Below are 25,819 nucleotides of genomic sequence, written 5' to 3'. Positions count from 1 at the left end.
TTGATTTATCAGCGTTTTTTGGAAGAACTGAAAATTTTCACAAAATACCACATTTTTATGAAACAGTTAAAAAATTGCACCGTTTTATATTTAAATTTGGAAAAAATTAGTATTTTTGAAAAAGTACGGGATTTTGTAAAAATTTTAGCATTTAAAAAAAATTACAACGTTTGAAACCCACATGTAAAATTATGAAAATTTAAGTATTTTCATGAAATACTGCATTTTGTGAAAATTTGATTTTCTCCAAAAAAACTCTTATAAAGTGAAAATGCATTCAAAATTTCTCATCATTTGAACCCATATTGAAAGAATAATAAATATTTCAGAATATTCACGGGTACAGTATTCAAAGAAAATTTTAGAATTTTACACTGAAATCAATAATATTGGAAAAAAATAAAGCAATTCTCTACTCCTTTTTCATTTTAATTTTTTGCAAGCTTTGTAATCGTTTAAATTATCGTGGATAATATTATCGTCTAACGATAACTTTATCGTTATTTCGATGATTCTTTTCGCCGATAATGGATCATAACTCATTTTAAAAATCATTCTTAAATTGACTTAATTCAACCATATCATGCTGCATTTTCAATGCTTTTGCTAAGAATATATTTTATGAAAATGTAGTAAGTTTCAAAGTAAAAATACTCAAAATTGTTAAAAAATATCGTTTTTTTTTCGAAACTACTTAAATTTTTATAATTTGCAATATGGGTAACAATCAAAACGATTTTTTTTTCACTTTATTAGAGTTTTTTTTTTGGGAAAGAACTAAAAAGTTCAAAAATGTATTTTTTCGAACGTACCGTAAAACGGGGTGACTTTGATAGGGTTGCGATTTTTCAGCAAAATGAAGAATACAATTAAAATACGTACGGAATTGTTTAGAATCATTCTGACCGTGGTAGAAAAGTGTTCAAAGAACCTCAAAAAGAACTTTTCATGAAATTTTGAAAAGTTTAAAAAGTTAGTAAACTAAAGTTAGGAAAATTGTGATGAAACTCATTATTTTAAACTTCTCAAAGTGTCATGATTTTCTCAATGAACATGATATTGCATCGGAAAACGGAATCCATTTTCGGATTTTTTGGACAATTTTCCACTAGGAGAAGGTAAAATAAGTTTGTAAATAATAAATAATATGTGTTTTTGAAACACAATTTAAAAAAAAATCAATTTCAGTTGAACAAATTTCATGTAAAATATGAAAACTTGCGATTAGTGCTTTGAATTCAGTATAAAATGCACTATAAATCGATAATTTTATAAACAAAACTAGTTTTTGCAAATTTCAGGCAAAATTCCGACTTTTTAACAATTTTACCTAAAATTTTTATTTATTTTGTTAAAAAGCTTATAAACTTAGTTAACTAAATATAAACATTGATTTTTTTTTCTCAAAACAATATCAGCAACTTCAGTAATGGTACATTCAACGTACAAATAAAGTTTAAACATCCTAAATATGATTTTAACAAGAAAAACTCTGACTATCAAAGTCACCCCGGAATTTAAACTAAGAATTTTTAACATTACTATTTTTCTAAACACTATTAAAAAAACTTTTTTTCCAAAATAGTGCATGGACTTTGTGTGGCCTACCCCAGTACACGTTTTAAAAATAATAATGTTGAGTAAAACCTTACCTGTTGAAAAATATTCCAAAAACAAATTGAAATCCTATCAAAGTCACCCCGGTTTACGGTACTCAATTTTCCTAAAATTTGCAATATGGGTATCAAATAAAGCGAAATTTTATATGTTTTTAAACCTTATCAAAGCATTTTTAAATACTTAAATTTCCAAAAAATACCGAATTTTTCGAAAATATTCAATTAATCAAAATTTGCAATATGGGTATCAAATGAAGCGAAGTTGTTTATGCATTTTCAACATATGGAAGTTTTTTGTTGCTTTTTCATTTTCTTCACTTTTTTATGGAAAATACTAAAAATTTCACGAAATACAGTATTTTTTCGAATCAAATTAAGCGATTTTGTATGCTTTTTGTATGCTTATCAACGTTACTAAAGGTTTTTTTTGGAAATACTATTTTTTTTTACAAAATACCATATTTTTCGAACATACTCCAATTATAAAAAATTTCAATACGGGTATAAAACTAAGCGGAATTGTTTATTTCTTTTCAACCTATAAAAGTTTTTTTGGAAAACACTAAAGTTAAAATTTTCACAAAATACCAAAATTTTAAAAATTTTACATATGGGTATCAAACGAAACGAAATTTTTATTGTTTTTTTTTTAATTTAGTATATTGGGTAATATTGGGAAATGCGGAAGTTTTAATTTTTTTTAGTATTTTCGTAAAAATACGTTATTTTGTGAACAATTTTAAGTATTTAGTACTGAGGTTTGAAATCAAGATTAATTAGGTCGTTTTTAGAAAGATTTTGAAAATAAGTTATCGTCCATTATCGGCGATAAGATTTTTGTTGGTTTTTAAATTAACTTGTTTTTTTTTCAAAATGTGTTACATTTTTTAATTTTTTATGTTCTAAGGGACAAAAAACGCAGCTTTTAAGCCATAGAGAAGCATGGGCATGAAAAATGGCACCGAGTCATGATATAAAAAAAGTCAGTTTTTTTTTTTTGAAAAAATAAATGAGTTTACGGTGCACTCAAGAAATAGCCATTTAAGGTTTATTTTTAACTAAAAAAATCCCGTATTTTGATTTTTTAAAGTGTCCATAATTGCTTATCCATGAAAATATTTTTTCGAAAGGTTTAGAAAATTTTCTAAGAGGCATTAAAAATGTCGGGTTGCTGAAATACAGCGAATAAAAGAAAAAGCACATTTTTATTTTTTCAAGTCTCATTCAAACATTCCCACGTTTTCAAATTCCAATGTTTCAGAAACTATTGGTGAAATTAAAAATGATGAAAAATGAAACATTTGTGCAATTTAATGATCTTTTCGAAAAAAATCATTTGAAAAATTTGAAATCAAGACTATTATATTAAAAGGGCCAATAATTCAATATTTCGCCCATTTGATATGTTAGTCTTGATTTCAAAATTTCAAAATACTTGTAGCGAATGGGTCATTGGTGTTAGTGTCGTGCAACATGTTCACTCTCAATATTGTCTTGATTTGTTCAAGCTTGTAATAAGACTTGTGAATTGTTACAGTCAAATTTATGTTTATTTTTCTGTTAAAAACAAGTCTTGTCATTTTTGCAAGACTATAAAACTAACCTCATACCATGTGCTCAGTGAACCTCCAACAATTACCAAGAGACGAAACAAATTGCCTCTGTTTGTTTGTGTACTCCCCAAGTTGGGAAGATACACACCGGCGCGGCGGCCACCGTATTTGAACATCACCCAACGATGACGCGTGGTGTGACAACAACCTCACCGAGGGAGCCCAAAATCCCTAAATCGGGGTAAAACGATCAAAACGATATGTTTTTACCGACTTATCGTTTATCACTCAAAATTAGTAGTTTTTGAAGATTGAAGGTTTGCAAGTTTAATGACAGTTTGAAGCGTCCCGTTTCACCCCACGTTGCCATACTTGCAAACGATATAATTGCGTATGCAAATTGTACCGCGCTCGGAGGTGAGGAGCACGCTGCGCCTCTCTATCAAGATTACCCCATCCATAAATTAGGGAATTTCGCACCGTTTTGGAGCCGACAACCAAGTAGGGCACGGAGTGACCACAGCACGCTCTCGTGAGGTGAATAGTTGACGAAATTGAGGGGCGAAATTGCCGTGTGGAGAAATGCAAATTGGGTTTGTTAAAATTTGAAGTGCAACTTTTTATGGCAGAACGAGAGCTGAATTTTGATGATTTTTGAAGCTTTAAAATGGCGTAAGAGTAAATTTAAAAAGTTTGCCATAAAAAATTGCTGATGTTTGATGAATTGTCACTTTTGTTTAAAATTGAAATGTTGTCTTAACGTGAAGCTTCGACCCAATAAACGTCAGCTGTCAAACTTTATAGCGAGCTTATCATTCTTCTTCACAGCTGTCAAACGATCAAAACCCAATCCATCATCGTTCCCAGCCGGCAAATGACTCACACCCGCAGCGATTCCGTTTTATCTCCACCGGGGGGTACTTCCAACTGTAACCATCTGACTTTACGACACAAGCCAATAAATCACAATCACACACACTACTCGCACAGAAAAAAGTACCGTAAATAGAGGCAATTCGCGCGAGCAAAACTTAACGGGGAGCTCGTCCAGCTCTGAAAAGCACGCAGCCGCGTTTGCTATAATTGTGTTTATTGCTTTTCGGCGCGCGTTTTACTTCTTCGTTGGTGACCAACGCGGTGGAACCGCTTAACCTTACCCCGCTTGGAGATCATGGGAAGTTTTTTAAAACTAAAATGTTCAAAGAAATAAGTAACGAGCGCCATTATGGCGCTCGCGCGCCGCCTGTCAAATTTTTATAGCAAAACTCGATAAGCGGTTTCGCGATAATTGAAGGGTTTCCAACCGCAGCATTCTAACCTAGAAAAGGGCCTTCCCCCTCGAATGCCTTTAGCAAGAGAACGGAACAAACCGCAGGAAAATTCCCACTTCCAATTAGAGCGAATTGAGATGCACTTACATTAGAGAGCGTTTGTAGAACGAACGGCTACGGCATCACATTTCAGGCACGCAGAACTGCAATTAAGTTGCTCCCAATCGAAAACCGCAGCTTGTCGAACAGTTTTGCTCGAAATAGTTGCGCGATAATGAGCGGGCGCGTTTTATGGCACGCACCTCGCACTTTTGAAAGCAAATATCTCGGCAACTGTTTCAAATTTTGAGCCCATATTTGGGTGGTCGCTTCGCGGCTAGTGAGCAAGGGGAAATATCCACCGTTGAAACATTGTAACTCAATTCTGTCAGATTTGAGCCTGCCGCCATCTAGCCATAAAAGAAGTCAATCTGCGCGAGGAAGGGCATCAAAACTAGTTTACTTTGATTTCTGATCAGGGTGGCGGCGGCGCCGCCGACATTTGTGTCAGTGGAACAATAACAACCGCGAGCAGTAGGCATTGCGTTTAGAAAAATGTTGTTTTTCTACCGTAAGGGCTAGGTTATTGGGGCCTGTTTGCGAAGCGCAAGGAATTCTGTTCGGTATGGAAACATCTTTTCCGCATTGAATTTCTTGGACGGAGCATACCTTGAGCCATAATGGTGATCATTTTTGACAGCTGCTTTTATGGCAAGCACCATTATGGCAATGTGACAAAATGTCACTAATTGCCATAATAAAGGAATTTTTATAGCAGGCAGCATTATAACTATATGTATTTTTTTTCCAAAAAGTCATATCGACGAAAATCGATGATTAAAGTGCATAAATTCAATCTTTTTATTTTCCAAATTTTTAAACTTTTACTCAAATTTTTGCATCTATTTTAATGTTTGTTCGGTACGAACGAAGCCAGAAACCCCACCGTGACGACTATCTGCGTTGCCGACGACGAGGGAGAAACGTCATTTGCAACACACCAAGAGCGCGCGGGCAGCGCGCCAAGTAAGTCCGCATCCAACCTCCGACCAAGAAGGACGAAGCACAGTTTTTTGGAGTAGTAGCAGAAGGAAGAAGGGAAAGTGGGAGAAATAAAAGTAGAAAACGTAATCTCCGGTGTTTTCCGTCCCCCGCAACTAACAACCATACAGTCCACCGCTTCCCATGTCGGCCAGGCTCGAACATGGTCCATCGAACCGGATTTGAAACCAGCTCAAGCCTCCAGGATTGAAGTCGTCGGTTCCAACCGGGACTAGCCCAGCCGCTCCGAAAGCAACCGGAGAGTACCAAGAAGCGCTACTGCCCAAGTTCCCCCTGCGTCCAATCGCAGTTCGACCGTTTCCGAGAGACTGTCCAGCCGTGGAGGTCATCGGAAGTCGGATTCCCGGAAGTGTCCACCCTAGGAACTTCCTTTCTGCAGTTGAACCGTCGAACTGAACTCGCGCGGATGCACAAAGCCGGCGAGTCGTTCCTGCCCAAGTTTTCCCGTTCGCTCCATACCCGCGTTCCGGAAGCGACCGGAAAGTGCCGGCGAGAGCTCCTGTCCAAGTTCCCCACCCCGCTGCCCCATCGCAGCTCGACCATTTCCGAGCGACTATCCAGCCGTGGAAGTCATCGGGAGTCGGATATCCGGAAGGTAACTCGCGCGGATGCACAAAGCCGGCGAGTCATTCCTACCCAAGTTCCCCTGCTGTCCATCCTAGGAACTTCGTCCAAGCAGTTCACCCGACGAATTGCTCTCGCGCGGATGAACAAAGCCGGCGAGTAGTCCCAGTTCAAGCGTTCCCGATCCAACCCGTTCCGAGCCGAGCTCGCGAGCAAATGCGTTTGCGCGCATGTGTGTGTCACCGATCAAAAAAGTGACGCAACGAGAAGTGTCGTCGCTGCGTTACAGCAGCGACACCTGGCGGAACAGAAGGTGGTGTTTGTAGAGGATCTTCTTCTGGGTTTGTACCAACCCACGCTACCACAGCTGACAACCCTGTACGACTTCTTGTGTGCAGCGTTCCGAGAGTACAGCCAGCACCACCTCACGGTCCTCGAACTCATCCCAATAGAGGACCTCGCTCAGCAGGAGGCTGAATTCGAGAGGAACGATGCGAGTTTCTACAATGTTGCCACTGCGGTGGCAGAAATGCAGATCGAAGCAGAGAGAAAGCCAACATCAACCCTGATCGCGCAACGCCAGCAGCACTTGCAAGCAAAAGTATGGCTGAAACAGATGCATAAGGCCTAGGAGGCCAACCAAGTGGACGTTCCAAAGCCTGCACCGAGCCACAAACCCCTCCAGAACCAACAGACTGCTCCCACGAGGCCGATCGTCATCGATTCTGCCAGCGGACTTGGCGGCGAATCCCTGACAATCCAGAGCTCGGACCAGCCGAGTGCAGCCGATTCCCGATCAGCGAGGGATATCAACGCGAACCCGAATGCGAACGCCAGGTCTGACTTGCTCGAGGCAACCAGTTGTGAGTCTAAGGTCGTCACCGCCGAATCGGAGTCAGGCCGAGTGCAGCCAGCAATGGTGCGATGTTCCGACGACGAAGCCGACCAGCGCCATGTCTGCAGCGATAGTGGCCGCCTCCGGATCGGATCTATCCCGAACTTGACGACTCTGATGACCGTCCCGGAGAACCAACCGCTTCTGCAGGCCGCGGCTAGGGCACCAGTCAAGTGTGAAGTTCCCTTTTCAAGCCACGTTACTCCGGACAAGATCGCAGTCCATAAGCCAACAAGGAATCCGCCAAAACTAGCGCCCCTCGATCAGTGCAAGACCGGATTACCACCTCCCAAACCCCTCCAGGAGCAGCAGACGGCAACTGCGGAGCCGGTGGCCATCGAATCCACCTACAAGCTTGGCAGCGATTCCCGGCCAAGCCAGAACGCGGAACAACCGAATTCAGTCGCCTCCCGACTAAGTGAGAAAGTTACCACGAACCCGAGTACGGACACCAAGTCCGACTTCCCCGATGAGAGTAGCAGTGAGCCGACGCATCCAACCGGACACTTAAAGGACGTCACCACCGAAGCTGAACTCGACAACGAGCTGCCAGCAGTGTTCCCGTCCAAACAAGTTCCCCCACACAACAGCGACCTTAAACCAGAAGCGACCGTGAAGACTGAGCCACTACAACCGAAAGTGGTTCAAAATTCCATTCACCACGGCGAGCCAGAACAACGCCGTGTCCACAGCGACAGCGGTCTACAGAAGATGGACGTACCAGAATCCGAGCAAAAGCCGAACTGCTTCCATCAGAACGGCAGTTACAACATGGACTTTGTGATGGTGATGACCGTCCCAGTGTACAAACCGCTGCCGCAGCCAGCGGCCAAGGCACCAGACAAGCGTAGACTTCCCTTACCAAGCCGCGTACATCTGGACAAAAGCGTAGTCCACGTCGAAGAAGGGCGTCCTCCCGACGATTTGGTTCTCGCCGGAGAACCCGAGTTGAAGTGTAGCCGATCAACCCAATCCCGATCCCACTCCGAGCCTGCATCGTCAGAAATGCACGTGGTCAACCAGTCGAGAAAACGCCACAAGTCAGTAAGTAATCTGTCCAACCTAACCCCGTACAAGTTCGCCAACGTAGACACGAGCCGTCGTGTGCCCAGCATCCAGATCACAAACCGCCAGAGGTGGTGCACCATCTGGTTTCTGATCGCTCAAGTGCAGAGTCAACCAGTCGCGTTGAAGCTCGTGATCTCAATGATTGGCCCCCAAGGTAGCTTTCATGAACCGCCCAGCCAAGATGAACCGTTCCAAGTACGAGATCAACTCAGTCGTTTCCAGCGAACGGTCTATCGCCGGCGCAAGAGCTGGCATTCGACAATCCCACCGGACAAGTCACGCGATCCCGAGTCAGCTCAACCCTGCAAGCGCAGGAGCAACCTCCGAGAGTTTCACGCCGTTTTACCGGCCATCGAAGACGTCGGCGAGCGACGAGAACCGGCGGACCAGTCCGCAGCCATCCACCGGAAGCGTTGTGTGGGCCGAACCAAAGAGTTGAGGGACCTCAACGGGGGGAGTATGTTCGGTACGAACGAAGCCAGAAACCCCACCGTGACGACTATCTGCGTTGCCGACGACGAGGGAGAAACGTCATTTGCAACACACCAAGAGCGCGCGGGCAGCGCGCCAAGTAAGTCCGCATCCAACCTCCGACCAAGAAGGACGAAGCACAGTTTTTTGGAGTAGTAGCAGAAGGAAGAAGGGAAAGTGGGAGAAATAAAAGTAGAAAACGTAATCTCCGGTGTTTTCCGTCCCCCGCAACTAACAACCATACAGTCCACCGCTTCCCATGTCGGCCAGGCTCGAACAATGTTAAAGATGAATATTTAGTTCTATCAAATTTTGAATATTGTTAACTAAGATTGTAAAAGAAATCGTCAACAATTTTAATTTAAACTGTTGGAATTGTCTCAAAATGTCACAAATTTACCAACACATTCAAAGTATGATTACATGGCAGCTTCAGGTATATTGCCATCAGATTTGCTGTCTCTTTCTAGCACATGTTTTTTGTCAGACGACTTCTAGCTGGATTTTTTGCACTGACCGCCCGGTATGTCAGCCAACATATTTCGCAGGGCTGTGACAGCTCGAGCTCGATCATTGTTTGCATCAGGACATTGTGACGAGAAATTCGACACATTTGGGTTAAATTATATTTTTTTCACCGGGTTTCGTATATTAAAAACAAAACTTAATCTTATGCAGCACAAAAGTATCCCGAAAATCTTAGTGAACGTAATATTCCAACAACCCAAATCGGATTTACCTTAAAAAAAAACTTTTTTTTATTTAAATTTGAATTTCAAAGAAAACAAAGTTTGCATGGATTTTCATAACATGAGAAAATTTGTGGTGGAAAAGACTAAAATGTAAAAAAAAATCAGTTTTGTTGTTAAAAATACTCAGATATTATTAATAATACAAATCATTAATTTTTTTACTGTTTTCTCAAGACCTTTTAATTTCTGCACAATTTTGTTATATAAAATAGATTATTTTGTTTTAAAAACAAATAATTTAAAATTTATTTAAATAACACAGCCCAACGATATAAAATTTAAAAAAAATCACGATACAATTGTAAAGAATACAAATTTTGAAGCCACGTTGAAAAAAGTAGTTTTGGGAAGAAGTTATTTTTTTCTCGCAATACTTCTTATTTTTATAATTCTAAAAAAGCGTGTTAAAGAAAAAAGCTAATGTTTTTAAAATTTTCCAAGAAATAACCTTTATATTTGGCAACTCTATTCGATTTTTTTATAAATACTCACATTTTAATAGTTTTTAATATGATTTTCAAAATAATCCAAGTTTTGCATGAAAAATTGGGAAGCACATTTCTTTAAGGGCATCGCGAAAAATCTTCCATCATTTTGGATTTTTTTTTTAAATATTATATCGAACAATGTAAAAAAAAAGTTTATTTTAACAACAAAGGCATGACAAACAAAGCGGAATGTTTTTAAGATTTTGGAATTCAGTATTTTATGGTGCAATATACAAAAATATATATATATTTTAAAAATTGAAGTCAAACAAATCGAAATTATAGATAAATTTTTTAATTTTTTTTTTTAATATAATATTTTTTTTACAAAAACAACAATTTAAAAGAAGTTATAAGGCTAAATAGCATAGCATAGCATCTGCATCACGCTATAGGGGGTGCCACAATGGTCAATTCAATATTCTAAGACAATTTGATTTCTGCCCGGTACATCCAAAAATATCTAAGAACGTAAATTTCTACACTGTGCTCCAAGGGTATTTACAATTTCAAGCATAATACTCGAAAAATGAAAACAATTGTCATCATAAAATATTGTACATTATAACAGTCATGTAACTGTCACAACCTTACAAAAAAAAAAACTATAAATTTATATTTTTTAAATGTGTCAAATCTTTTTCCGATCAGTAGTCCAAACAAATCAAAAATTGTCCACAGATTTAAAAGATTTTATTCGATCAAAAATAAGTTGTTTACCGTAATTTAAATATGCAACAATCGATTTTATACATCAACAATTTTAACTTTTTGCAATAAATTTTAGGGCTGCTCCCTGATCTTTAAGGAAAATTTTGAGAGGAGGGAGGGGACAAAACATGAAATAAAATTGGCATTGGCCTAACTTTTTTTTCATTTGAAATGTGTGTTACACTAAGGAAACTTTCAAATGTGTAAAATGCCAGCTTCTTTATGAATAACCGTTTTTATTGAAAATACAGATTTTTATTAAATATTTGCGCATTTTTTTAGATTTTCGCCGAAATTTTGCGATCAAAGTCAAAGAAGTCATTTTGCATCATTAATTGGGAGCGTTCCATACAAAAATGCCATGATATGTTCGGAAATTTGTATCTTAAACATTAACTTTAAGATCGACTTGGTATGTTCGGCAAAATTGCAGGTTATAAATTGGACTTTTCTGAAAAAAAATATTACACGGCAAAAAATTACCCCGTTTATTTAATTTCTCTTTTTACTACAAAAACTCGACTTTGACAAACTTCACCCACTACATTCACTTTGATATTTTTATTTTTTTTTTATTTTTTAGTAGTGAATAACGGACGTTTTTATTACGATTTTTGAAAAAAAAAAACAGTTATCTTTGATTTTTTTGTAATAACTCTGGAACATTTTTTTGATAATCAATTTTGGATGTAAAATTGAATTTGCTTTCAAAAAGTGTTAATTTTGATAAAGCGTACCGTTTCCAACTTAAAACCTTGTTAAATTCATCATCGTTGAAAATTTTGAGGTAGCTGAGAACCCTAAAAAGACCTTTATCTGATTTTCAGTGTAAATATAAAACATTTAGGAAATTTTCTCATCTCTTAAAAAAAAAAATGTCAGAATTTCAAAATCCCTTTTAACACCTGGGTAATTCTCCGCCAACTCACACAGCAGTTGCCCCGACCCCTCTTCGATTTGCGTGAAACTTTGTCCTAAGGGGTAACTTTTGTCCCTGATCACGAATCCGAGGTCCGTTTTTTGATATCTCGTGACGGAGGGGCGGTACGACCCCTTCCATTTTTGAACATGCGAAAAAATAGGTGTTTTTCAATAATTTGCAGCCTGAAACGGTGATGAGATAGAAATTTGGTGTCAAAGGGACTTTTATGTAAAATTAGACGCCCGATTTGATGGCGTACTCAGAATGCGAAAAAACGTATTTTTCATCGAAAAAAAACACTAAAAACGTTTTAAAAATTCTCCCATTTTCCGTTACTCGACTGTAAATTTTTTTGGAACATGCCATTTTATGGGAAATTTAATGTGCTTTTCGAATCTACATTGACCCAGAAGGGTCATTTTTTCATCTAGAACAAAATTTTTCATTTTAAAATTTTGTGTTTTTTCTAACTTTGCAGGGTTATTTTTTAGAGTGTAACAATGTTCTACAAAGTTGTAGAACAGATAATTACAAAAAAAATCATATATAGACATAAGGGGTTTGCTTATAAACATTACGAGTTATTGCGATTTTACGAAAAAAGTTTTGAAAATGTTGGTCGTCGTTGATCATGGCCGTTCATGGTCACCCGCGACAGACACGAACGACGAAACAAAGAGAAACGCAAAAAGTAACTTTTTCAAAACTTTTTTTCGTAAAATCGCGATAACTCGTGATGTTTATAAGCAAACCCCTTATGTCAATATATCAAATTTTTTGTAATTGTCTGCTCCACAACTTTGTAGAACATTGTTACACTCTAAAAAATAATCCTGCAAAGTTAGAAAAAACACGAAATTTTAAAATGAAAAATTTTGTTCTAAATGAAAAAATGACCCTTCTGGGTCAATATCGATTCAAAAAGTACATTAAATTTCCTATAAAATGACATGTTTCAAAATTTTTTACAGTCGAGTAACGGAAAATGGGAGAATTTTTAAAACGTTTTTAGTGTTTTTTTCGATGAAAAATACGTTTTTCCGGAATTCTGAGTACGCCATCAAATCGAGCGTCTAATTTTACATAAAAGTCCCTTTGACACCAAATTTCTATCTCATCACCGTTTCAGGCTGCAAATTGTTGAAAAATACCTCTTTTTTCGCTTGTTCAAAAATGGAAGGGGTCGTACCGCCCCTCCGTCACGAGATATCAAAAAACGGACCTCGGATTCGTGATCAGGGACAAAAGTTACCTCTTAGGACAAAGTTTCACGCAAATCGAAGAGGGGTCGGGGCAACTTTTCCCGATTTCGTGTGAGTTGGTAGAGAATTACCCACCTGCAAAGGCTAAAAAGTTATAATTTTGTCAACTTGGCAGAAAATGCGTTTTTATCATTTTCTGTTTTTTGTTGTGTTCTTATATATTTTACACTTAAAAAATATTTGAGAGTGATGCATAAAATCTAGATCTGACCTCTAGTTATTCAAGTGCAGTTCCAATCTTTCTGAGACTAATATTTCAAAAGGACCCAATATTCAATATAACGTCCTTTTGAAATGTTGGTCTTGATTTGAAAAAAAAATGAAAATATTGTTTTCGGAAAGATCGAAAAATTTCACGAATGTTTTATATTTTAACATTGAAAATCCGACCATTAGTTGCTGAGATAACGAAACTAGAAAAAAGAATCAGGTAGAAAATTGTTTTGGGTGAGACATGGGCACTAATTAAAAAAAATGAATAACTGCGACTATTTTCAAGTTACGTTTTTCAAACGGTGCACTTTATCAAAATTTCATTTAAGTACTTTTTGATAGCAAATTCGATTTTAAATATTAAAAATGATGTTTTTGCAACCAACATTTCATTTTTTTTTATAAAAATCAGTATCGAATCAAAAAATCATAATTCGGTCAAAGATTTTTTGCATGTTCTAGAAATTTCTGAAATTCTGATATTAAAAATCACCAAAACAAAATTTTATCGTGTACCATTTTTCAGTGAAGTCCTTATATATTCCTACAACTTTACAGAAAACACCAAACCGATCAAAAAATTCCTTTAAAGATACAGATTTTTGAATTATCATACATCATTTTTGTATGACCAGCTGCCAAATTTGTATGGAAAATTTTATGGACAAACTAATGATGCAAAATGGATTCTTTGGGCATACCGAAGGCACCAAAAAAGTTTCAGACGGATTGAAAAATTAAAATTAAACAAAAATGACACATTCTGCCGTGACGTTGCAACGCTTTGACTTTCCTTTTTTCAGTATTTCGCCTGTAACTAAAAAAATACATTGAAAAGGTACATATATTATTACAGATTCGGAAAGTACATTAAACAACATTGTTGAAACATTATTTTAACCAAATATTCTAATTTTGAGAGGGGAATATGTAGCGTGACGTTGCAACGCGTGACTTTTTCTCAATCCTGACCCAATTCATGTTTAGCAACTAACTCTGCTCTGTTAAACGGCAAATTTGGAGTTCTTCTTCCGTTTTTAGTGTAAAATTGGCCAACAAATCGAATGCAATCATTAGTTTTTCGAAAAAATCAAACCTCGATTTACATTTCGTGACGTTGCAACGCTCTGTTTTTGAAAACAGGGTTTTTCGTTGCGTTGCAACGTCACGAAAATTTAGTTTCAAAATAAATCATAGTTTTTGTTAGTTTGAACAACTTTAGGTTAAGATTTTATTATAAAACATTAATAGACAGTACAAAGACATGTGAATTGATTGGCCCGCCCATGTTTGACCCCCCCCCCTCCCCATATACCGCTTTCACAATAGCAGTACGATTTACGGAGTTTTCCAAAGCGTTTTCAAAGTAAAAATAAATATTGTATCACGAAGGGCACCTCCCCCCCCCCTACTCTCCCCTCCTCTATACATGTAATGGGGCGTACATGCATTACGTAACGGCGTAATATGAAGGGGGAGGGGGGGGGGGGTTTCGAGGATTTATACAAAAAAATGTATCGGAAATGTATTACCAGGGGGTGGAGGGGGTCTTAAAATATAAATGTTTTGTTACGTAATGCAAGAACGCTCCCTTAATATTTTAATGGTTTTTGGAAATTAAGAAAACACGTGGAAGTATTAGAATGGAGGTATGGAGCTTCAAGTTTTCAGGAGGGCTGAAATTTATAAATAAAGGGCCCATAACGTTTGTTGATGGCCCCTAAGGGGTGATCTGCAAACAACGTAACTTATTTTGCTGACTTTAGTGCTTTTTTAAAATAAATTTGAGGAAATAATTTAATGGAAATACGGTTTACCTGCGTAACATAACATTTTTAATTGCGAACAACTAAACGTTGCAAACATCTTATTTAGGTTAGGGTTCATCCAACAACAAAGTGACAAAAGTAGGTAAAAAACAATTGAATCACGTGATTATTATTGTTTAGTGAATTTCACCGTAATTTGGCCTACATAAGGATGCGATAAACAAAAATCGTTGCGTTGTATTAGAATGAACCCTCACATAAATCAGTTTATCATAAAGGGGCCATCCAGTAACCACGTGATTACTTTTTTGAAAGTTTTAGGATTTTTCCCCCTTGTGAACATCGGTCTATTTTGATTTGTTCAACAAGTTTCATAAAATACTTTTTTTTTTCGAGTTGCATCAAACTTAAATGACGGAATTTGTGAATGACCCATGTACAATTCTTCTGTAAATATGCTCGGAAACATTATATAACAAATATATAATATTTAGTACCCTTTTATCTTCAACAACCAACGCATACACCTTTTTTGCCATGTGACCAATATGATTTAAAATTTCGTGACGTTGCAACGTAAACTTAAACCTGTTGTAACTTTGGATCCAGACAACCAATTTAGTCGCTCTAGGTTGCATTTGAAAGCTCTTTCCAAGTACAAAGAGCATCCGAAATATCAAAATGATTGAATGTTTAGTTTTCTGTTGGCATTAACAACTGTCCCTTTTTCGCAATAAAATGGTAAACTTACACTTGTTTGAAAAAAATACTTAACTTAAGATAAACTGCATATCCATGACATTTCCGTTTAGTACAACTAAAAACCTACAAAATGCAATCAAAAGAATAATTTTTGGATTTTATTTCGCTGAAAACCAGGAGTTTTTAGAAAAATGTTTTAAAACGCTGATTTTTTCACGAATTGTTGCATAACTTAACCAACTTGTACATAATGATATTCAAATGTTCAATTAATGAAAACCATAATTTTCGAAGCTTCAAGTAGTCTAGAATCGAGGAAAAATATCCAAATAGCTCATACACGCTTTTCAAAAGTTCATCCTAAGGTGTACATTGCCGGAGAATGTGTCAAATACAGATTTCGTAGAGAATTGCTCAATTGTAGGTTAGGAAATTTAAAATGGAATTTGTGTAAACTTTATTGTTAAACATAATAATTTAATTTTATGAAACAAAAACGATATTTTGTGAAAAATATAGTGAAACAAACTGCTTTGAATATTGACAGAACATAACTTTGAATACTTTTTGTCATCATGGCAGTTTCCAAGCTGTCAACGTAACAATTCTCTACTTTATAGCAAGCGCCATTATGGCATTACGTCAAAGTTTTTCCCCCAGAAGACTACTCAAAGCAACATTCTGCTTCTCTTGAGTAGCAGTGAAAGGAAGATGGAAAGCTTGTTTTGCGGCGAAATCACGTGTGTTTGTGTGTGGTGCACTCCTCCTACAATCTTGGTGCTCACTGGGAAGGAAACTGTACCTGTGCACAGCCAGCCAGACACGTGTACTTAACCAAGTACCTGGTTATTTGGAGCGGGGCCATACTTTCAGCTGGGCCGGGCTTGGGCAAGTTAAACGAAGCTTGTTTTGTCTGTTCCCAGCAGTGGGCCCCCGGTTGCATCACGTGGCATTTCTGTCTGGCGATTTGGTTGATTTTCTGGTTGAAATGGTGTTATAAAATAGTCATTTAAGGAAAAAATCATGAAATTATTTGTTTCATTTCAATTTTAAGAAAAATCTTGGCTTTTAGATGCTTTAACATTTATTTTTCTTTGTCTCTTTTCCAGATTCACTCCTTGTTCTATTTTTTTTTTAAATAAAGGTAAGTTATCAACAATTGAAAATCTGTAATTTCAAAATTCACATTTCAACGACAATTCACTTTAAATTCATCTGTCCAATGTTCACCTGTCATAATTTAAGCATCACCTTGAAATCAATTTGAACTATTATGCAACCTGCCCAAAACCCCAGGAAAAATCCAATTATGCCAATCCGTCAATTCCAATTGTCGATTGTTCGGAGGTGCTTTCGATTTCAGCTCAAACTACACACACACACGGGTGGTCGATTTGTGGAAAATCGATTTCCATTCAACTTTGGAAGCGCTTCCCACCACCCAAATTTCCTGCACACTCGCTGCTTCCCGCAACACATGTTTTAGCTTCGAAATTCACTTTCCATTTCGGTGGCTAGTTTTGGGCAATTTTAACCAAAACGATTCCGCAGAGCCAGCCAATCGTACAGCCAATTTGGATGCAACCCTTTCTGCTCATCTTATGTTTTGCTGAAAGCCGATGATCGACATTCTACGCACGGCTCGAGAAATAATCGAATTTGTGCGGTCTTGACAGAATCAATCATTTCCTGGGGGTCGCCTGCTTGGGTTTCTTTTAATTTTATTGAAGGGGTGGAACCAATTGAAAATTTTGTTGAAACGGATTTGAAATGTTTTTTTTTTCTCTCTTTTTTTTCTAATCGCATTTTAACTTTTTGGTTATATAGTTTGGCTTGTAATTTTCTAGAATTTTGTGATCTAAAAAAACTATTTTGATAAAACTTTGTCTATTTACTCGCTATGTCAAAAATGTTTGAATCATTCGTTTTTTTCATAAAATGTTCTAAACAATTTATATGATACATGACCAGCCTATATAAAATGGGCTTGTGAATATGTGAAAATCTTCAGAAGAGTTTTTCTGATCGATTTGTTGTCTTCGGTAAAGTTGTAGATAATGATAAGGGGTTAGTGATTTTATTCTTGGACGTGATTTTTTTTTCTATATATACCATGGCATAAATTTGAAATAATCTATTGTAAAATAATTTCTCAGTTTCAAACATTGTTTTATTTTATTCAAGTACTCCACAAGTGATTTAATAATGGCAAATGTTGTGCTCATTTCTGATGATATTTTTCATTTAATTTTTGTTAACGAAATACATATTATTGATTGTAAATTTACAATCATTTAATGCACACAAACATTTTATCATCATTACACAGAATAAAAAAAGAACAAACATTTTTCAAAAATTAAATGAAAAAAAGCTAAGCAGTTATTTAACATTGAAATCTTTGTAAAATTTATTAAAATACGATAAACAATTTCCATGAGTAAATTCAAAAAAAATGTGATTATTTTGGTAAAGCTTTTTATTTGAAATAAATAAAAAATATAACTAAGTTGAAAGAACATTTATTAAATAATTTCTGAAATTATCAAAAGCAAAAGTGGAATTTTTCCATTTTTTTTTAATTTTCAAAGTAAGCCTTTACTGAAATCCATGACAACAACAAAAATTTGTTTTGCACTGATTACTGATTATATTTTTCATGTATAAGTTGTAAACAATGTTTTTTTATTTTAAAGAAATTTTAGCAAATTTAATTTCAAAAATCTCAGTAATATAAGGATACCCGAATCGTATTTTCAGCTTATGAAAATTCTACAAATTTTCACCAAATGAATTTCGTAATTTTATTATGTGGTGAATGTTTTGTGTTACTTACTTTAGTTTTTACTTTTACTGCCTTTACTGCATTGTCATCTAACTTGGTTCCGGGCTGCTTCTCTCCAATTCCGACCCGGAACTGTTGTGTGTTATGGAGTTAAAATTTGTATCTTAAACTAATTCCATTTTTAAGTCACTTTGCAATTGCAAGTTATTTCAAAATCAAAAAAAAAATTAATTTCCAAATATATTTTTTTGTCATTAAAAATATTAAACCCGAGTTAGGATAAGGAATTTTCAGAAGTAAAAAAATTAAAAAAAAAAACAATTTAAAAAATTTAAGTCAGTTTTATGCAATTTAAGGTATTTTTTATGACAATTAGTTTAAAAAGTTTAAAATAAAACGTCTTAGCTAATTTTTTTTTTAATTTAATAAATATCGAATTTCAAAACTCATAAGATATTTGAAAGAAAAAAGTTTTCGAAAAATATTCAGTTCAAAAATATTTTTAATGAAGAAAAAGCTCCCTGGCAAATCATGATTTGAAATTTCCTACAATTATCTTTTTTAAACATCGTCGATTGAAATGTTGATTGTTGAGATGTAGCACCTCAAAAGTATAAAATTTGTGAAAAATAAGTATTTCTCAGTTTCAGTTAATTATTTTGTTTTCTTACGATAAATTGCAATTTTTTTGTTTCCATTGTTGTTAAGTTAAATAATCGTGATATTTCGGGATGTTTTATAACAAATATTGAAAGTTTTCATTGTTTTAATTGTTTTCCAAATATTACTTTTGACTTGATTTGAGAAAAAAGTAATAGTTTTCAAGATGTCATGAGTTGAAAAAAGAATTAAAAGGTGATCCTGAAAAAACTCACTTTTCGAAAAAATTTCATTAGGTTGTTTGTCAGCAGGCCAATCAACTCAATCCCTAATGGAAATATTTTGGATATTTTAACCCTCTACAGCTCAATTTCTTTACGATTTGTAAATATTTTTGTATATATATACATATTTTTTTCAGTGTGGTAGAAACCTGGATAATAAATTAGCTTACGTAAATATCAAAACGAGTCAAATCAAAAAGCTGTCAAAGGCAAACTTATGGGAAATTGGACGAGCTTTCCGGTAAAAATATTTACGAGACTGAAACACCAAGTCTGTCATATAGAAATTGCCAAAAACCACCAAAAAACCCATTTTTTCATCATTTTTTTTTTAAAACCGCTGTATCTTCCCAAGGATTGGACATAGGACAATGGTCAATATGGAGACTTTTATGTAAAATTGTCTGGGGAACCGATTCCCACTATGGGTTTTTTTTTTTAATTTTGACGTTTAGACCACTTTTCAAAAAAACAGTTTTAGTAAATGATTTTTGTATTTTTTTAGGAGAGACATACCAACCTGCATTTTTCGTTAGTCTTTTGGTAACATCTTAGGCTATTTCCTCAAAAATTTTGAACGAAAAAAAATCGTGACAACACCTTTAAATTTAAGTTTTAGACTTAAAAATCAAAAAATCTCATAGAAGTGGCGTGTATTTTTGTTTCAGTGTATTTTTTTCAGAAAGCCCATCCAATTTCCTACAAGTTTGTCTTGGACCACTTTTTGATACGACGCAATGGCTTCGAGACACAGTAATTTTTAAATTGCAAAATACAAAAATATTTAAATACCTTACGCCCTTCTCAAATGTTATTTTCGAGTACTATTGGCTCCATATACACAAAAATGGCTTATATAGGCCTAGGATAACATGTCTAAAAACTTTCATTGAAATCGGAGAGGGTCGGGTACAAAAGTACCAGAAAAATTCCTGATTTGAGCTGGAATTGCTCGCAACTTTTGTTCTACGAAAAAAATGACTTCGCTTGTTTTATGTTTTTCTTGTTTTATTTTTAGTATTTCTATTTGCATTTATCTTGTTTAGGTTATGTTTGTTTTTGGTTGTATTTGGCCTATTCTACCAACTCCTATCATTACATTTAGCCTATCTAATTTTTTCTTGTTTTTACAGTCACATTATAAATTTTTCGCTCGTTTTTACATTGTCTGCTGTAGAATGGCACCATTATTATTTAAATTGTAAAAAATGCGTACGAGCATAGTCTGGGACACTACAACAATTGCTTTAATTTTTTTTCATTGGCACATAAATTGGGTCAAACTTTCTACCCTAAAATTTTCTTAAATTTTAATAGTTCTTCGTTGCAATGCTTTTTAATGAATTTTAATTAATTTTTTTGGTGAATTTTTAATTTTTAACAGATTTTTGCAAATATACTTTGCAGGGGTACTTTTCATTCATGAAATATTTTATAATTGCAACAATCTTTACATTTTTTGGAAAATATCCTTTTACCTGAAAACGGTATATTTTTTTCAAAACATGTCTAAAGTCATTTTCGATTGCAAATTTGATTTTTTATTTCAATATTAATTTTGGTCAAAAACGGTTGAGGGTGACGGACAAATTAAAAATAAATTTAGTATTAAGCCATATTCACTAAATATTACAAAATGTTAACCAGTGTAGCTACGGTCACAAATATGCAAAATATCAATATTATGTCGATCTGGGGTCTAAAAATTAAAAATTTGTAAAAAGTTTAGTAGTGTTTAAAAGGTAATAAATAAATGAATACATAATCAGACGTTTTTCAATGCCTTCTGATTTTTGAGGAAATTTTGACAAAAACTTTGGGGATGGTACTAAATTGGTCAGAAAATTTCTTCTCAAACTATACATTTTCTTTTATTCTTATGCCCATTTTCTATAAAAGCTCGCAAAGATGTATAAAGTAAATTTGTTTGTTTATTATTAAAACGTTTTTGGTATCAACGTGGTTAGATTTTGTAACATACACTGTAAAACAGTTTTTAATTTTGGAAGGTTTAATATCAACTATAATACCTCGATTCAATCTTAAAATGAGTGAAAATTCAAAAAAAACTTCAATGTTAGCAAAACATTTTTCAATTTTTTTTATTCCTTTTACCTTTAAAAAATATATTTTGCTTAGCTTAGTTTTGTTGACATTTCTAAATCCTCATGTCTTTTCTCAGTTATTATTCGTTTTCATTGTATTATTCTCTCAAACCAGAACAGCCCATTACGCCTGCCCGCTTTTTTTTGGTACTTCTTTTGTTACAAATCCACGTACGTCATAACCAATATCACGCGTCACAGTGAAGAACCCAGCCGGTCCGCCAACTTTGTCGCGATGTGACAGTTCAGTGAAGCGAAAAATTTGCGTTATTGTTGTTGTGTCTCTGCTTTGTCTGGATTGTCTTTACTTTATCTGCGCTTCTCACAAACCTACTCTTTCTTCACGTTGTGCGTGCTCGGAATGCATTTTACTTTTTTCGTGTAAGCCGCAAAGGCACTCACTATTCTCTGGCTTTGAAGATTTGATTTTAATTTCATATTTTGCTTATTAATGGGCCGCAATCAGTTGCAGCAAGCTGGTTGTTGCTTTGAGTGTTTAGGTTTTAACAAAAGGCTATAAAATAGGCTTGACACGAAAATTGGGGTGCATTTTCCCTAAATTTTATGATGTTTTTAAATTCTCGTAATTTTTTAAGCTGAGGTCACCGCAAATAACTTTTTCCTAAAAGCTTCTTAGCATCGTTTTAAACGACCTTCACCCACACAGCTCAGCCTTACATAAGCCTTACAAAAGTGTAGAAAACACACTTTCAGTGTGTCCATCTGGGTGTGTGCGTGTTTACGTGAGAATCTTATTTTTATCACCGTGGTCGTCGTCATCGCCACTCAACTTGATAATCATGGTTTGCTTTGTTTACAAAAAGGGCCGGCGCACTTTCCTTCTCCCTTCATTTGCATCGGTAATTGGATTTTTGCATAATGAGCAAACTAAATTTAGCATCAAATCGGCGTCGTTGACGTTGAGCTGTCAACAGCGGCCACCTTCGCGGAAGTGTTGCCGGGTTGCACGGAAAAAAATTCGCGCAAATATCATTTTGTTTAGTTTTAAGATTTGATTTCTGAATATTTTTTTCAGTGCAAAATTGCTAGCATGCAACGCCTACTGAAAATTTCCACCACTTTTTTGCTCTCGAAACAAGGACCAAAGGAGGCTGTTTGTTTTTGTTCTCAGCAATGCCATCTTCAGCGGAAAAAAGGAACTAGCATGAACAAGCACGAAAATAGGTCGCCATTTGTTGGCACGTTTAATTATGGAAAGTGGAGTGAACGCGGCGGTACGTGCTGAATTGCAGTTTGTTATGAATTAATTTACAACGCTGGAGATTAACTGGAAGCATATGATTTGCGGAAGGTCAAGAAAACTTATGGTACTGAAGATTTTTTTTATTGAAAAATATTTTTTAAATGAAGCATAATCATAGTAAAACTCATAATATATTGTATGAGCCTAGGAAATTCACCAGGAAATTGAGCTAAGACTTTGTGAGTGACTTTCTTATAACCAAAGAAGCTTCTTAGCATCATTAGTTTTTCCATACAATTCTCCATATAATTTTGGAAGCTATCCATACAAAAATGGTATGTAAATATTAGAAAATCGGAAAAAAATTTTGATCGATTTGGCGTCTTCGTCAAGGTTATAGTTTATGATGACTATCCAGAAAAATGAGGTAGAACCTTTTCACAAAAAAAAAACAAATTCTCAAATCCTTTATTTTATTTTATTTTATTTTGTATCAAATTTTGATATATTTCACAAGACGAAAATTAGGACGGGTTACAAAACACAACTTTTGGTATCGAAGAAAGTACAGGTGCTTGGATCTTAAAGTTATCGCAGTAATTGCAAAAAAGTAATTTTTTTCCTGAGTTTTGCGACTTTCGCGTGGTGCGTCAAACTCCCAGTTTTTATTTTCAAAAAAATCATATTCTTGAATCCTGTTGATGAGCTCTTCAATTTTTTTTCTAATATTGTGTACAATTTCTCGATTTATCCGATAAAAATATTAAAAAGTGTCATAGGACATTTTCCAATGTTAGGCTAGATTTTTTAAACTTCAAGCTATTCTTTCTTGAAAATCTAAAGTCGGTTGAACGGACGAGATGTTATGATTTCTTGAAAAAAATATTTGTTTTGTGAAAATTGATGAAAATTATTATTTTAACCGCCCTAAAACGACGTTGGTTGGCACAGTGATCCAGATCGCAAAATTAAGTGGAAAATGGATTTTCCGAAAAATGTTGAAGTTTTGGAGGTTTGGTGTCATCAGAAGAGTTGTTGCAAATGAAATGGGGCAACTTTTGGTTTGGTTCAAAATTAGAGTGATTCACGATTAGTTTGATTTTGAAAATTTAACTTTTCGGGAATATTTTTGAGAATTTTTTATTCTTCTAGAAAGTTGTTGGGCTGGCCAATCCAAGCAACTTAGTCGAAGACACCGACATTTGATCTCATAATCTACACCTTCTACAACCAAATTTATAGAAAGCATCTGAGCAAAGCATCAAAAATCTGTTTTTTGAACGTGGCTTTTCGGGTTAACTTTTAGTGAAAAGTTATATATATTCGAGGCACTTTAAACGCTCTAAAAAACTAACATTTTTATTTTTGACAAGTCAATTTGAATAAGAGTTAAAAATTAATGCCATTTTAAGTTAAAAGGAAAGCAAATTTTAAACTTCTATATCTCCAAAAGGCCAAAGTAAAATTTTAAACGCCAGGTTAGATTAAAAAGAAGAGATCTAGCACTAAAAACGCTGAAAAAATCTCAGAGGTGTTTTTCTGAAAACTTGACATATCTTTAAATTTTAATATTTAAGGGAAAACAAATTGGACCCCCCTAACGAAATTTTAAAATTGTTCAAATATATATTTTCCCATGTAGCTTTGCCCGCTGAATCTAAATCTGCCCTCAGAATTGAGCCAAAGTGTAAAATTTAGGTTTAGGAAACCAAAAATATGCCCAGAAATCGTTTTTCGACACCTTGGCTCAATTCTGAGGGCAGATTTAGATTCAGCGGGCAAAGCTACATGGGAAAATATATATTTGAACAATTTTCAAATTTCGTTGGGGTGGTCACTTGAAATTTGGACTTGAAAAAAAGTCTCTTTAAAAAAAACTAAAACTCATCGGATTCTGGCGTTATTGGAAGGATTATCGAGAGCAATTCCAGCTCAAATCAGGAATTTTTCTGGTACTTTTGTACCCGACCATCTCCGATTTCAATGAAACTTTGTAGACATGTTATTCTAGGCCTATATAAGCCATTTTTGTGTATATGAAGCCAAAAGTACTCGAAAATAACATTTGAGAAGGGCGTAAGGTATTTAAATATTTTTGTATTTTGCAATTTAAAAATTACTGTATCTCGAAGCCATTGCGTCGTATCAAAAAGTGGTCAAAGACAAACTTGTAGGAAATTGGACGGGCTTTCTGAAAAAAATACACTGAAACAAAAATACACGCCACATCTATGAGATTTTTTGGTTTTAAGTCTAAAACTTAAATTTAAAGGTGATGTCACGATTTTTTTCGTTCCAAATTTTTGAGGAAATAACCTAAAATGTTACCAAAAGACTGACGAAAAATGCAGGATGGTAGGGGAACTATACCCTTTCTCAGCCTATTTCTATTATCCGCCTATCAGCACTTTGATCATGAATTACAGCTTTCATAAAGTGTTTTTGACGGTTCCAAAGCAATAAATAGCTCAAACAAAAGTGAGCAAGCAACTCTCCATTGTTGATACATCTGAAAATGTTGATTTTATAGCGGAAAACGGCAAAAGTGATGAGAATTGGTCGAACGGCTTAGAGTGATTAAAATGGGCATATTTCCCCTATGTCTCTCCTAAAAAAATACAAAAATCATTTACTAAAACTGTTTTTTTAAAGTGATCTAAACGTCAAAATTTTTAAAAACCAGTAGTGGGCATCAATTCTTCAGACAATTTTACATAAAAGTCTCCATATCGACCATTGTCCTAAGTCCAATCCTTGGGAAGATACAGCGGTTTTAAAAATAAAAATGTTGAAAAAACGTTTTGTTGTGGTTTTTGGCAATTTCTATATGACATAAATGTTTTTTCAGTCTCGTAAATATTTTTACCGGAAAGCTCGTCCAATTTCCCATAAGTTTGTCTTTGACAGCTTTTTGATTTATATCGTTTTTATATTTACGTAAGCAAATTTACTATCCTAGTTTCTACCGCACTGAAAAAAATATTCTATTTTCAGTTATTAGCAATGCAATTAAGTTTATATCTGTAAGCCCTTACATCCAATTGAAATGCTGTCAAAGGCAAACTAATGGGAAATTGGACGAGCTTTCCAGTAAAAATATTTACGAGACTGAAAAACCAAGTCTGTTTTATAGAAATTGCCAAAAACCACAAAAAAACGTTTTTTCAACATTTTTATTTTTAAAACCGCTGTATCTTCCCAAGGATTGGACATAGGACAATGGTCAATACGGAGACTTTTATGTAAAATTGTCTAGAGAATCGATTCCCACTACTGATTTTTAAAAATTTTGACGTTTTGACCACTTTTCAAAAAAACAGTTTTAGTAAATGATTTTTGTATTTTTTTTTTAGGAGAGACATACCATCCTGCATTTTTCGTCAGTCTTTTGGTAACATTTTAGGCTATTTCCTCTAAAATTTTGAACGAAAAAAAATCGTGACATCACCTTTAAATTTAAGTTTTAGACTTAAAAACCAA

The 25,819-nt window shown here is 35.0% G+C and overlaps 1 protein-coding gene across 2 annotated transcripts in view; it reads left to right on the top strand.

The window, feature by feature from the left end:
- The window catches only part of LOC6045261 (uncharacterized protein DDB_G0271670), a 76,151-nt gene that overhangs the window by 33,018 nt on the left and 17,314 nt on the right, over positions 1 to 25,819 (top strand). The window contains exon 3 of one of the 2 annotated variants that reach the window (XM_038249562.1): positions 16,471 to 16,505. The exons of the other annotated variant lie outside the window; for it this stretch is intronic. The gene's annotated coding sequence lies outside the window, so the exon portion shown is untranslated. The remainder of the gene's footprint in view (positions 1 to 16,470; positions 16,506 to 25,819) is intronic. 2 annotated transcript variants of the gene reach the window in all.

This window comes from Culex quinquefasciatus, chromosome 1 (assembly GCF_015732765.1).
Source record: "Culex quinquefasciatus strain JHB chromosome 1, VPISU_Cqui_1.0_pri_paternal, whole genome shotgun sequence".
Classification (NCBI taxonomy): domain Eukaryota; kingdom Metazoa; phylum Arthropoda; class Insecta; order Diptera; family Culicidae; genus Culex; species Culex quinquefasciatus.
The sequence above is the reverse complement of the archived record's forward strand: the minus strand, read 5'-3'. Positions and strand labels throughout refer to the sequence as shown.